Source organism: Nerophis ophidion, linkage group LG29 (assembly GCF_033978795.1).
Source record: "Nerophis ophidion isolate RoL-2023_Sa linkage group LG29, RoL_Noph_v1.0, whole genome shotgun sequence".
Lineage (NCBI taxonomy): Eukaryota > Metazoa > Chordata > Actinopteri > Syngnathiformes > Syngnathidae > Nerophis > Nerophis ophidion.
Window position 1 is genome coordinate 350985 of NC_084639.1, and position 15762 is coordinate 366746.

Below are 15762 nucleotides of genomic sequence, written 5' to 3' on the forward strand. Positions count from 1 at the left end.
ACTGCGAGGGTGGAGAGGCACACCACCCTCCACTTCTCCCAAGAGTCAACATCTTTGACTGGGAGGGTGGAGAGGCACACCACCCTCCACTTCTCCCAAGAGTCAAGGTCTTTGACTGTGAGGGTGGAGAGGCACACCACCCTCCACTTCTCCCAAGAGTCCAGGTCTTTGACTGCGAGGGTGGAGAGGCACACCACCCTCCACTTCTCCCAAGAGTCAACATCTTTGACTGGGAGGGTGGAGAGGCACACCACCCTCCACTTCTCCCAAGAGTCAACATCTTTGACTGCGAGGGTGGAGAGGCACACCACCCTCCACTTCTCCCAAGAGTCCAGGTCTTTGACTGCGAGGGTGGAGAGGCACACCACCCTCCACTTCTCCCAAGAGTCCAGGTCTTTGACTGGGAGGGTGGAGAGGCACACCACCCTCCACTTCTCCCAAGAGTCAAGGTCTTTGACTGGGAGGGTGGAGAGGCACACCACCCTCCACTTCTCCCAAGAGTCCAGGTCTTTGACTGCGAGGGTGGAGAGGCACACCACCCTCCACTTCTCCCAAGAGTCAAGGTCTTTGACTGCGAGGGTGGAGAGGCACACCACCCTCCACTTCTCCCAAGAGTCAAGGTATTTGACTGGGAGGGTGGAGAGGCACACCACCCTCCACTTCTCCCAAGAGTCAACATCTTTGACTGCGAGCGTGGAGAGGCACACCACCCTCCACTTCTCCCAAGAGTCCAGGTCTTTGACTGCGAGCGTGGAGAGGCACACCACCCTCCACTTCTCCCAAGAGTCAAGGTCTTAGACTGCGAGGGTGGAGAGGCACACCACCCTCCACTTCTCCCAAGAGTCAACATCTTTGACTGCGAGCGTGGAGAGGCACACCACCCTCCACTTCTCCCAAGAGTCAACATCTTTGACTGGGAGGGTGGAGAGGCACACCACCCTCCACTTCTCCCAAGAGTCAAGGTCTTTGACTGTGAGGGTGGAGAGGCACACCACCCTCCACTTCTCCCAAGAGTCCAGGTCTTTGACTGGGAGGGTGGAGAGGCACACCACCATCCACTTCTCCCAAGAGTCAACATCTTTGACTGCGAGCGTGGAGAGGCACACCACCCTCCACTTCTCCCAAGAGTCAACATCTTTGACTGGGAGGGTGGAGAGGCACACCACCCTCCACTTCTCCCAAGAGTCAAGGTCTTTGACTGTGAGGGTGGAGAGGCACACCACCCTCCACTTCTCCCAAGAGTCCAGGTCTTTGACTGGGAGGGTGGAGAGGCACACCACCCTCCACTTCTCCCAAGAGTCCAGGTCTTTGACTGCGAGCGTGGAGAGGCACACCACCCTCCACTTCTCCCAAGAGTCAAGGTCTTAGACTGCGAGGGTGGAGAGGCACACCACCCTCCACTTCTCCCAAGAGTCAAGGTCTTAGACTGCGAGGGTGGAGAGGCACACCACCCTCCACTTCTCCCAAGAGTCAAGGTCTTAGACTGCGAGGGTGGAGAGGCACACCACCCTCCACTTCTCCCAAGAGTCAACATCTTTGACTGGGAGGGTGGAGAGGCACACCACCCTCCACTTCTCCCAAGAGTCAAGGTCTTTGACTGTGAGGGTGGAGAGGCACACCACCCTCCACTTCTCCCAAGAGTCCAGGTCTTTGACTGCGAGGGTGGAGAGGCACACCACCCTCCACTTCTCCCAAGAGTCAACATCTTTGACTGGGAGGGTGGAGAGGCACACCACCCTCCACTTCTCCCAAGAGTCAACATCTTTGACTGCGAGGGTGGAGAGGCACACCACCCTCCACTTCTCCCAAGAGTCCAGGTCTTTGACTGCGAGGGTGGAGAGGCACACCACCCTCCACTTCTCCCAAGAGTCCAGGTCTTTGACTGGGAGGGTGGAGAGGCACACCACCCTCCACTTCTCCCAAGAGTCAAGGTCTTTGACTGGGAGGGTGGAGAGGCACACCACCCTCCACTTCTCCCAAGAGTCCAGGTCTTTGACTGCGAGGGTGGAGAGGCACACCACCCTCCACTTCTCCCAAGAGTCAAGGTCTTTGACTGCGAGGGTGGAGAGGCACACCACCCTCCACTTCTCCCAAGAGTCAAGGTATTTGACTGGGAGGGTGGAGAGGCACACCACCCTCCACTTCTCCCAAGAGTCAACATCTTTGACTGCGAGCGTGGAGAGGCACACCACCCTCCACTTCTCCCAAGAGTCCAGGTCTTTGACTGCGAGCGTGGAGAGGCACACCACCCTCCACTTCTCCCAAGAGTCAAGGTCTTAGACTGCGAGGGTGGAGAGGCACACCACCCTCCACTTCTCCCAAGAGTCAAGGTCTTAGACTGCGAGGGTGGAGAGGCACACCACCCTCCACTTCTCCCAAGAGTCAACATCTTTGACTGCGAGCGTGGAGAGGCACACCACCCTCCACTTCTCCCAAGAGTCAACATCTTTGACTGGGAGGGTGGAGAGGCACACCACCCTCCACTTCTCCCAAGAGTCAAGGTCTTTGACTGTGAGGGTGGAGAGGCACACCACCCTCCACTTCTCCCAAGAGTCCAGGTCTTTGACTGGGAGGGTGGAGAGGCACACCACCCTCCACTTCTCCCAAGAGTCAACATCTTTGACTGCGAGCGTGGAGAGGCACACCACCCTCCACTTCTCCCAAGAGTCAACATCTTTGACTGGGAGGGTGGAGAGGCACACCACCCTCCACTTCTCCCAAGAGTCAAGGTCTTTGACTGTGAGGGTGGAGAGGCACACCACCCTCCACTTCTCCCAAGAGTCCAGGTCTTTGACTGGGAGGGTGGAGAGGCACACCACCCTCCACTTCTCCCAAGAGTCAAGGTCTTTGACTGCGAGCGTGGAGAGGCACACCACCCTCCACTTCTCCCAAGAGTCCAGGTCTTTGACTGCGAGCGTGGAGAGGCACACCACCCTCCACTTCTCCCAAGAGTCAAGGTCTTAGACTGCGAGGGTGGAGAGGCACACCACCCTCCACTTCTCCCAAGAGTCAACATCTTTGACTGCGAGCGTGGAGAGGCACACCACCCTCCACTTCTCCCAAGAGTCAACATCTTTGACTGGGAGGGTGGAGAGGCACACCACCCTCCACTTCTCCCAAGAGTCAAGGTCTTTGACTGTGAGGGTGGAGAGGCACACCACCCTCCACTTCTCCCAAGAGTCCAGGTCTTTGACTGGGAGGGTGGAGAGGCACACCACCATCCACTTCTCCCAAGAGTCAACATCTTTGACTGCGAGCGTGGAGAGGCACACCACCCTCCACTTCTCCCAAGAGTCAACATCTTTGACTGGGAGGGTGGAGAGGCACACCACCCTCCACTTCTCCCAAGAGTCAAGGTCTTTGACTGTGAGGGTGGAGAGGCACACCACCCTCCACTTCTCCCAAGAGTCCAGGTCTTTGACTGGGAGGGTGGAGAGGCACACCACCCTCCACTTCTCCCAAGAGTCCAGGTCTTTGACTGCGAGCGTGGAGAGGCACACCACCCTCCACTTCTCCCAAGAGTCAAGGTCTTAGACTGCGAGGGTGGAGAGGCACACCACCCTCCACTTCTCCCAAGAGTCAAGGTCTTAGACTGCGAGGGTGGAGAGGCACACCACCCTCCACTTCTCCCAAGAGTCAAGGTCTTAGACTGCGAGGGTGGAGAGGCACACCACCCTCCACTTCTCCCAAGAGTCAACATCTTTGACTGGGAGGGTGGAGAGGCACACCACCCTCCACTTCTCCCAAGAGTCAAGGTCTTTGACTGTGAGGGTGGAGAGGCACACCACCCTCCACTTCTCCCAAGAGTCCAGGTCTTTGACTGCGAGGGTGGAGAGGCACACCACCCTCCACTTCTCCCAAGAGTCAACATCTTTGACTGGGAGGGTGGAGAGGCACACCACCCTCCACTTCTCCCAAGAGTCAACATCTTTGACTGCGAGGGTGGAGAGGCACACCACCCTCCACTTCTCCCAAGAGTCCAGGTCTTTGACTGCGAGGGTGGAGAGGCACACCACCCTCCACTTCTCCCAAGAGTCCAGGTCTTTGACTGGGAGGGTGGAGAGGCACACCACCCTCCACTTCTCCCAAGAGTCAAGGTCTTTGACTGGGAGGGTGGAGAGGCACACCACCCTCCACTTCTCCCAAGAGTCCAGGTCTTTGACTGCGAGGGTGGAGAGGCACACCACCCTCCACTTCTCCCAAGAGTCAAGGTCTTTGACTGCGAGGGTGGAGAGGCACACCACCCTCCACTTCTCCCAAGAGTCAAGGTATTTGACTGGGAGGGTGGAGAGGCACACCACCCTCCACTTCTCCCAAGAGTCAACATCTTTGACTGCGAGCGTGGAGAGGCACACCACCCTCCACTTCTCCCAAGAGTCCAGGTCTTTGACTGCGAGCGTGGAGAGGCACACCACCCTCCACTTCTCCCAAGAGTCAAGGTCTTAGACTGCGAGGGTGGAGAGGCACACCACCCTCCACTTCTCCCAAGAGTCAAGGTCTTAGACTGCGAGGGTGGAGAGGCACACCACCCTCCACTTCTCCCAAGAGTCAACATCTTTGACTGCGAGCGTGGAGAGGCACACCACCCTCCACTTCTCCCAAGAGTCAACATCTTTGACTGGGAGGGTGGAGAGGCACACCACCCTCCACTTCTCCCAAGAGTCAAGGTCTTTGACTGTGAGGGTGGAGAGGCACACCACCCTCCACTTCTCCCAAGAGTCCAGGTCTTTGACTGGGAGGGTGGAGAGGCACACCACCCTCCACTTCTCCCAAGAGTCCAGGTCTTTGACTGCGAGCGTGGAGAGGCACACCACCCTCCACTTCTCCCAAGAGTCAAGGTCTTAGACTGCGAGGGTGGAGAGGCACACCACCCTCCACTTCTCCCAAGAGTCAAGGTCTTAGACTGCGAGGGTGGAGAGGCACACCACCCTCCACTTCTCCCAAGAGTCAAGGTCTTAGACTGCGAGGGTGGAGAGGCACACCACCCTCCACTTCTCCCAAGAGTCAACATCTTTGACTGGGAGGGTGGAGAGGCACACCACCCTCCACTTCTCCCAAGAGTCAAGGTCTTTGACTGTGAGGGTGGAGAGGCACACCACCCTCCACTTCTCCCAAGAGTCCAGGTCTTTGACTGCGAGGGTGGAGAGGCACACCACCCTCCACTTCTCCCAAGAGTCAACATCTTTGACTGGGAGGGTGGAGAGGCACACCACCCTCCACTTCTCCCAAGAGTCAACATCTTTGACTGCGAGGGTGGAGAGGCACACCACCCTCCACTTCTCCCAAGAGTCCAGGTCTTTGACTGCGAGGGTGGAGAGGCACACCACCCTCCACTTCTCCCAAGAGTCCAGGTCTTTGACTGGGAGGGTGGAGAGGCACACCACCCTCCACTTCTCCCAAGAGTCAAGGTCTTTGACTGGGAGGGTGGAGAGGCACACCACCCTCCACTTCTCCCAAGAGTCCAGGTCTTTGACTGCGAGGGTGGAGAGGCACACCACCCTCCACTTCTCCCAAGAGTCAAGGTCTTTGACTGCGAGGGTGGAGAGGCACACCACCCTCCACTTCTCCCAAGAGTCAAGGTATTTGACTGGGAGGGTGGAGAGGCACACCACCCTCCACTTCTCCCAAGAGTCAACATCTTTGACTGCGAGCGTGGAGAGGCACACCACCCTCCACTTCTCCCAAGAGTCCAGGTCTTTGACTGCGAGCGTGGAGAGGCACACCACCCTCCACTTCTCCCAAGAGTCAAGGTCTTAGACTGCGAGGGTGGAGAGGCACACCACCCTCCACTTCTCCCAAGAGTCAAGGTCTTAGACTGCGAGGGTGGAGAGGCACACCACCCTCCACTTCTCCCAAGAGTCAACATCTTTGACTGCGAGCGTGGAGAGGCACACCACCCTCCACTTCTCCCAAGAGTCAACATCTTTGACTGGGAGGGTGGAGAGGCACACCACCCTCCACTTCTCCCAAGAGTCAAGGTCTTTGACTGTGAGGGTGGAGAGGCACACCACCCTCCACTTCTCCCAAGAGTCCAGGTCTTTGACTGGGAGGGTGGAGAGGCACACCACCCTCCACTTCTCCCAAGAGTCAACATCTTTGACTGCGAGCGTGGAGAGGCACACCACCCTCCACTTCTCCCAAGAGTCAACATCTTTGACTGGGAGGGTGGAGAGGCACACCACCCTCCACTTCTCCCAAGAGTCAAGGTCTTTGACTGTGAGGGTGGAGAGGCACACCACCCTCCACTTCTCCCAAGAGTCCAGGTCTTTGACTGGGAGGGTGGAGAGGCACACCACCCTCCACTTCTCCCAAGAGTCAAGGTCTTTGACTGCGAGCGTGGAGAGGCACACCACCCTCCACTTCTCCCAAGAGTCCAGGTCTTTGACTGGGAGCGTGGAGAGGCACACCACCCTCCACTTCTCCCAAGAGTCTGTCAGCTCAGCCAAGTTTCCCCAGACATGAGGTGTTCGTGGACAAGATCTTGTCAATGTGGGTGAGATGCCAGTTAATCAATTCTCTAACCCATAAAGTGTGTTTTATGGCAGAGTTAAGTAGAAAGTGTATATACTGTATGTACAGTTAAGTAGAAAGTGTATATACTGTATGTACAGTATGTATCAGATGAGCTACAGTGGGAGAGATATTGTAGTCCATATCTCACAGATTATATGAGTAGTGTTGGCAGGTGAGCCGTTCAGTCCTGTAAAATTCACCTTCTTTCCGTCTCACGTTGGCGTCCTACGTCTGCTTTTCATTACTGTCTCTCCTCTCCTCTCCACCGCCTTTTTGTTTAATCATCCTCAAGCTTTTTTTTTTTTTTTTTTTCTCAGAGGATTTCAGCGTGAGGATTTTATTGACATTTCCGTGACCACACAGCGTTGCTCCAGATGTGATGTTACCTCACGCTCGTCCGGCTAATAGCTTAAAGATACTGCTTTTTCACCCTCGGCACGTTTCCACTTCTACTTGGGACCACACCTGTACCTTCTGCTCCTGGGAAGGGGACTAACATTCCTATGGAGTCACCTAATGAGCCCTGTTGGGTACATTAGACCGAGGGACTCCTTCTGTCAGTGTGGCCCCACAGGCCCTCAAGCCTGACTTGCCAGCATATAGCAAAACATCATCTAATGACATCAAATTGTATTTTTTGGACTACAAAGTGCACAAGAATATAAGCCACACCCTCTAAATTGTAATAATGTTGTCCCCATATAATAGGCACACCAGATTATAGGCCGCAGTTGTGAAATGAGTTATTTACACTGAAATATTCTGTAAATGTTTATTTAGATACGGCTTCACGGTGGCAGAGGGGTTAGTGCGTCTGCCTCACAATACGAAGGTCCTGCAGTCCTGGGTTCAATCCCAGGCTCGGGATCTTTCTGTGTGGAGTTTGCATGTTCTCCCCGTGACTGCGTGGGTTCCCTCCGGGTACTCCGGGGGATAGGCCCCGCCCACCTCCAAAGACATGCACCTAGGGATAGGCCCCTCCCACCTCCAAAGACATGCACCTGGGGATAGGCCCCTCCCACCTCCAAAGACATGCACCTGGGCACAGACCCCTCCCACCTCCAAAGACATGCACCTGGGGATAGGCCCCTCCCACCTCCAAAGACATGCACCTGGGGATAGGGCCCTCCCACCTCCAAAGACATGCACCTGGGGATAGGGCCCTCCCACCTCCAAAGACATGCACCTGGGCACAGACCCCTCCCACCTCCAAAGACATGCACCTGGGGATAGGCCCCTCCCACCTCCAAAGACATGCACCTGGGGATAGGCCCCTCCCACTTCCAAAGACATGCACCTGGGGATAGGCCCCTCCCACCTCCAAAGACATGCACCTGGGGATAGGCCCCTCCCACTTCCAAAGACATGCACCTGGGGATAGGCCCTCCCACCTCCAAAGACATCCACCTGGGGATAGGCCCCTCCCACCTCCAAAGACATCCACCTGGGGATAGGCCCCTCCCACATGCACCTGTGGATAGGTTGATTGGCAACACTAAATGGTCCCTAGTGTGTGAATGTTGTCTATCTGTGTTGGCCCTGTGATGAGTTGGCGACTTGTCCAGGGTGTACCCCGCCTTCCGCCCGATTGTAGCTGAGATAGGCGCCAGCGCCCCCCGTGACCCCAAAAGGGAATAAGCGGTAGAAAATGGATGGATGGATGGATGTTTATTTAGATACCTAAATAGTTTCCAAACGGTGTCTGTAACAGAGCAGTAAAACGGCTGATCAAACAAAACAGAAGTCATGGTCATGGACGTACGAGCCGCACAAGCTCGTTCTCCAATCAGCTAAACAGACTTCACATATAAGTCGCACTGGACTCTTAGCCACACTTGCTACATTTTAGAAGAAACAAGTCCCATATATAAACCGCCTCGGACTTTAGGTGGCATATATACAGTGGGGCCAAAAAGTATTTAGTCAGCCAGCGATTGTGCAAGTTCTCCCACTTCAAATGATGACAGAGGTCTGTCATTTTCATCACAGGTACACTTCACCTGTGAGAGACAGAATCCAGGAATTCAAATTGTCGGAATTTTGAAAAATTTATTTGCAAATTTTGTTGTAAAATAAGTATTTGGTCAAGCATTCAAAGCTCTCACTGATGGAAGGAGGTTTTGGCTCCAAATCTCAGGATACATGGCCCCATTCATTCTTTCCTTAACACGGATCAATCGTCCTGTCCCTTTAGCAGAAAAACAGCCCCAAAGCATGATGTTTCCACCCCCATGCTTCACAGTAGGTATGGTGTTCTTGGGATGTAACTCAGTATTCTTCTTCCTCCAAACACCACCAGTTGAGTTGATACCAAAATGGATACATGGATGATACAGCAGAGGATGGGGAGGATGTCATGTGGTCAGATGAAACCAAAATAGAACTTTTTGCTATAAACTCAACTCAACTTTCTAATATAACGATTACAGTAAATCTCTCGATCAAATTTAGGTTGATCCGTCTCTATAAAGTTTTAAAAAAATCTTTATGACCTTTCTGTCAAATAGATAACTGTTTATTTAACACTATTGATATGGGATGGCGCCCCTCCCAGTGATGTCACACAGACACTAAACACAAAGAGAAGAAGCATGTTGTCTCTGAGATCCCTGCTGTCTGCTCACTAGCTTGCATGAAGAAGTGAGGCCCCTCACTCTCATCTGTGAATACATTTGCTGTTCAAAGACTTTAGTAGTCAAGGGTTAAGTTGGAGTTGAAAGCTCACCCACGTCAGCCGCCCCTGTTTCCACAACACACCAAACATGTTTTGGAAATGAAGTCCTTCACTGGAGATTTCCTCGCCAATGTTTGACACTTCAGGTGATAATTAGGAGAAGCTCTGTGGGGGCGGAGAAAACTCTCTTGCAGTTTTTGACCTTCCTCAAATGTGATGCAGCGAGCGCACTTCTAAATACAGCAAGCACACTTCTAGATGCAGCGAGTGCACTTCTAAATACAGCAAGCGCACTTCTAGATGCAGCGAGCGCACTTCTAGATGCAGCGAGCGCACTTCTAGATGCAGCGAGTGCACTTCTAAATACAGCAAGCGCACTTCTGGATGTAGCAAGTGCACTTCTAGATGCAGCGAGCGCACTTCTAGATGCAGCAAGCGCACTTCTAGATGCAGCGAGCGCACTTCTAGATGTAGCAAGTGCACTTCTAGATGCAGCGAGCGCACTTCTAGATGCAGCGAGCGCACTTCTAGATGCAGCGAGCGCACTTCTAGATGCAGCGAGCGCACTTCTAGATGCAGCGAGCGCACTTCTAGATGCAGCGAGCGCACTTCTAGATGTAGCAAGTGCACTTCTAAATACAGCGAGCGCACTTCTAGATGCAGCGAGCGCACTTCTAGATGTAGCAAGTGCACTTCTAGATGCAGCGAGCGCACTTCTAGATGCAGCGAGCGCACTTCTAGATGCAGCGAGCGCACTTCTAGATGCAGCGAGCGCACTTCTAGATGCAGCGAGCGCACTTCTAGATGTAGCAAGTGCACTTCTAAATACAGCGAGCGCACTTCTAGATGCAGCGAGCGCACTTCTAGATGTAGCAAGTGCACTTCTAAATACAGCGAGCGCACTTCTAGATGCAGCGAGCGCACTTCTAGATGCAGCGAGCGCACTTCTAGATGTAGCAAGTGCACTTCTAAATACAACGAGCGCACTTCTAGATGCAGCGAGCGCACTTCTAGATGCAGCGAGCGCACTTCTAGATGCAGCGAGCGCACTTCTAGATGCAGCAAGCGCACTTCTAGATGCAGCAAGCGCACTTCTAGATGCAGCGAGCGCACTTCTAGATGCAGCGAGTGCACTTCTAAATACAGCGAGCGCACTTCTAGATGCAGCGAGCGCACTTCTAGATGTAGCAAGTGCACTTCTAAATACAGCGAGCGCACTTCTAGATGCAGCGAGCGCACTTCTAGATGTAGCAAGTGCACTTCTAAATACAGCGAGCGCACTTCTAGATGCAGCGAGCGCACTTCTAGATGCAGCGAGCGCACTTCTAGATGTAGCAAGTGCACTTCTAAATACAACGAGCGCACTTCTAGATGCAGCGAGCGCACTTCTAGATGCAGCGAGCGCACTTCTAGATGCAGCAAGCGCACTTCTAGATGCAGCGAGCGCACTTCTAGATGCAGCGAGTGCACTTCTAAATACAGCGAGTGCACTTCTAGATGTAACCATCTCACCAGGATGCACTTGCCATGGCAAATAAACCACTTCACCTTCTCCACGCGCACCACCTCCTTCACTTTAGTCAACCTGTGTGTGCGTGTGTGCGTGTGTGCGTGTGTGCGTGTGTGCGTGTGTGCGTGCGTGTGTGCGTGTGCGTGTGCGCGTGTGAGTGAGTGTGTGTGTGTGCGTGTGTGTGTGTGTGTGTGTCTTTAATAAATGTCATTATTTACTATAAAAAAACTTTAAATATCTGGCATTTGCAGTTGAGATGTTTCATGAGAGCAGTGTGTGTGTCTTTAATAAATATAATTAATTACTATAAAAAGATGTTTTGGTCATATCACGATACACGATGCATATCTGGATATGTTTAGGTCATGCCTCGTACGATACACCATATATTTGTGGATATGTTTAGGCCATTTAATTATACAACACATACTGTCTATGTGGATATGTTGCCTTAGCCTTGAATGAAGACTTGACACATATAATGACAGCAGTATGATGATTGTATGTGTCTACATTCAAACATTCTACTTCATACTGCATTCATATATGCTACTTTTACACTTTCATGCAGAGAGGGACATCACAACTAAAAGTGTATTTATCAAACAGTTATTAAGCAGTGGCACAAACAGAAAGTGCAAGATTGTCAGAGACATTTTAAAACAAGCTATGAGTGCACTTTTGTGCATGATGTCACTAAGATGACATATCAAAACAACACTCAAAGTGCACTTTTTGTACAGAACGCCGCCACAATAGTGAAAAACACATAAAGTGCACTTTTGTGCATGATGTCACTAAGATGACATATCAAAACAACACTCAATTAAAGTGCACTTTTTGTACAGAGCGCCGCTACAATAGTGAAAAACACATGAAGTGCACTTTTGTGCATGATGTCACTAAGATGACATATCAAAACAACACTCAATTAAAGTGCACTTTTTGTGCAGAGCGCCGCTACAATAGTGAAAAACACATAAAGTGCACTTTTGTGCATGATGTCACTAAGATGACATATCAAAACAACACTCAATTAAAGTGCACTTTTTGTACAGAGCGCCGCTGCAATAGTGAAAAACACATAAAGTGCACTTTTGTGCATGATGTCACTAAGATAACATATCAAAACAACACTCAATTAAAGTGCACTTTTTGTACAGAACGCCGCTACAATAGTGAAAAACACATAAAGTGCACTTTTGTGCATGATGTCACTAAGATGACATATCAAAACAACACTCAATTAAAGTGCACTTTTTGTGCAGAGCGCCGCTACAATAGTGAAAAACACATAAAGTGCACTTTTGTGCATGATGTCACTAAGATGACATATCAAAACAACACTCAATTAAAGTGCACTTTTTGTACAGAGCGCCGCTGCAATAGTGAAAAACACATAAAGTGCACTTTTGTGCATGATGTCACTAAGATAACATATCAAAACAACACTCAATTAAAGTGCACTTTTTGTACAGAACGCCGCTACAATAGTGAAAAACACATAAAGTGCACTTTTGTGCATGATGTCACTAAGATGACATATCAAAACAACACTCAATTAAAGTGCACTTTTTGTACAGAGCGCCGCTGCAATAGTGAAAAACACATAAAGTGCACTTTTGTGCATGATGTCACACAAGATATTTCTAATAAAAATGAGTTGCATAAAAGGAAATCAAATACTGTTTGTCCTCCACTATGTGGTAGGTTCCTGCGGACGTTATCTCCTTCTGTTGTTGACTATTTTGTCCATACCGTGTTGATGTGGAAATGGTTGTTTGGGCATTTTGTGGGTGTGGCACTGAACAACAATGTTGACATGTGGAGTTTCAAGCACTCTTCATTCTATTCTCTCGTGCAAATTAAGGCCCGAGGGCCACATGTGGCCCGTTAAGATTTTAAATCCGGCCCACCGGTAATTCTACATCATTTTTGTAAAGCTTTAACATGAAAAGTGTATTTGTCATTATGTTGTCAGCGATGTCTTTAAATGTCTTCAACTATAGAAAGTATTTCAATGCTTGAAATGTGCACTGTTGGGTGTCATAGAAGTTATTACAGTAATCTACGTCACAGATGTTTAGATAATATATCATCACAATGCATTCATATTTTGTGTTGTTTTTACACTTTTGTTGTTTTGCTTGATTGTAAAAGATACACAACTATCAATGAGCTGGTCTGAAAAGTAAAATATGTTTATATGTTGTTAATGTTCAGTGTTTTATTGTTCATAGTTAATATTGTAAATCCCACTTTCTTTATTTTCATGTACATTTTGGGTGTCCAAGTCAGTGAAAAACTGTAAAATCCCATTCCGTTTTTTTTTATGTGGTCTGTCATAACTTTTTCAGAACTCTATCAGACATTGTGACTTTTGGTATTAGTGTCCCTGGAAGAAAATGGCCCCAAACACAACATACTGTACAACATATTTTTTTATAGTTATATTTGTACATATCATTTATGCACATACACATTGGCCCCCCAGACAATGTTTTGGCTCTCAATGTGGCCCCCGAGTCAAACTATATTTACCCAGCTCTGCTGTAGCGCTTGGAAAGGAGCCAACTTAGGTGGTTCAGGCATCTCGTGCGGATGCCTCACGGAGGTCCCACTGGGAGGAGACCAAGGACCAGATGGGGGGATTACATCTCCTCTCTGGCCTGGGAACACTTTAAGATCCCCCAGTAGGAAGATGCTAATGTTGTTTTGGAGAGGGAAGTCTGGGGGTCTCTGTTGGAGCTGTTGTCCCCGTCACCCCAATGAAGGTGGATGGATGGATGGATGGATGGATGGATGGATGGATGGATGGGTGGATGCTCTAGCGGGTGGAATTTCAAATGATGCCCCAACTTAGCAGTAATGCTACTTGTGGTAGCAAAGCTTTTGCCGCCTACTTGACATTTTCTGCTTGTCTGTTCATCATCTTCCCGCTTGAAGCCAAACCATCGCCAGACAATTAATTCTTAAGTATTAATTTTTCCTTCTTTTGTTACCAGGTTGGCACCTTCTGTAACGACCGGGTCGCATGGTGATGTGGATATGTTCTCCCAGGAATGCAGACGAGCCCCGGAAACAGCGTAAAGGTAAGAACAAATGATTTATTTAAAAATAAATCCGACTATGAAAAAGAAAATGTTGCTCAAAGCACAAAAGGTAAAACAAAAGAGCTAGCATGGGAGCTAGAAGACAAAAGGTCTAGCGTGGAAGCTAGCAGGTACAGAACCGGGAACAGAAGTCGTCATGCGTAGCGTATAGCAAATTAGGAAGCCAGACAGACTGACGGGAGAAGGCAGGCTTAAATAACGACAGTGATTACAAAAACAGGTGTGCGACCGGAACAGGCGGCAGGTGAAAATAATACGTAACCATGGAAACCAAGTGAGAAGTGCACACACAGTAACCGAAGGAGTCAAAACCAACAGAAAAACACAAGTGACCCAAAAAACCCAAACAGAAAATGATCTGTGCAGAGGATCATAACACCTTCTTTCTCTCGCACCACAGCTAACTTGACCCATGTCGCTATCTCTCTGCTGGGCGAGGGTGTATAAGGTGGCACTAGCGACACTTTGTCACGTAAGAAGGAGCGCTTGTTGTTTTATGTCTCTGTGAGAAGCAGAGACAAGAACACGTGGGAAGAGACTGTAGTGTAATGTCTGCAGATAGAAGAAGGTGGACTCCAATATCACCTCATTGTCATTTTCTACATCGCACACAGACAAAGCCGCCACATATCTAGTATATTCCACATATCTAGTATAGTCCACATAACTAGTATATTCCACATATCTAGTATAGTCCACATATCTAGTATAGTCCACATATCTAGTATAGTCCACATATCTAGTAAATTCCACACATCTAGTACATTCCATATATGTTGTATATTCCACATATCTAGTATATTCCACATATCTAGTATATTCCACATATCTAGTATAGTCCACATATGTAGTATATTCCACATATCTAGTATATTCCACATATGTAGTATATTCCACATATCTAGTATATTCCATATATGTTGTATATTCCACATATCTAGTATATTCCATATATGTTGTATATTCCACATATGTAGTATATTCCACATATCTAGTATATTCCACATATCCAGTATATTCCATATATGTTGTATATTCCACATATCTAGTATATTCCACATATCTAGTATATTCCACATATCTAGTATATTCCATATATGTTGTATATTCCACATATGTAGTATATTCCACATATCTAGTATATTCCACATATCTAGTATATTCCATATGTTGTATATTCCACATATCTAGTATATTCCACATATCTAGTATATTCCACATATCTAGTATATTCCATATATGTTGTATATTCCACATATGTAGTATATTCCACATATCTAGTATATTCCACATATGTAGTATATTCCACATATGTAGTATATTCCACATATCTAGTATATTCCACATATGTTGTATATTCCACATATGTAGTATATTCCACATATCTAGTATATTCCACATATCTAGTATATTCCACATATCTAGTATATTCCACATATCTAGTATATTCCACATATCTAGTATATTCCACATATCTAGTATATTCCACATATCTAGTATATTCCACATATCTAGTATATTCCATATATCTAGTATAGTCCACATATGTAGTATATTCCACATATCTAGTATATTCCACATATCTAGTATATTCCACATATGTGGTATATTCCAAATATCTAGTATATTCCACATATCTAGTATATTCCACATATCTAGTATATTCCACATATCTAGTATATTCCACATATCTAGTATATTCCACATATCTAGTATATTCCACATATCTAGTATATTCCACATATCTAGTATATTCCACATATCTAGTATATTCCACATATCTAGTATATTCCACATATCTAGTATATTCCACATATCTAGTATATTCCACATATCTAGTATATTCCACATATGTAGTATAGTCCACATATGTAGTATATTCCACATATGTAGTATATTCCACATATCTAGTATATTCCACATATCTAGTATATTCCACATATGTAGTATAG

General features: G+C 48.5%; 1 long non-coding RNA gene across 1 annotated transcript in view; it reads left to right on the top strand.

Annotated features, from left to right (window-relative positions):
• LOC133546231 (uncharacterized) overlaps nt 1-15762 on the top strand; it is a 107421-nt gene that overhangs the window by 56327 nt on the left and 35332 nt on the right. Inside the window, exon 2 of the long non-coding RNA XR_009805037.1 lies at nt 13703-13789. This is a non-coding gene — a long non-coding RNA (uncharacterized LOC133546231). The remainder of the gene's footprint in view (nt 1-13702; nt 13790-15762) is intronic.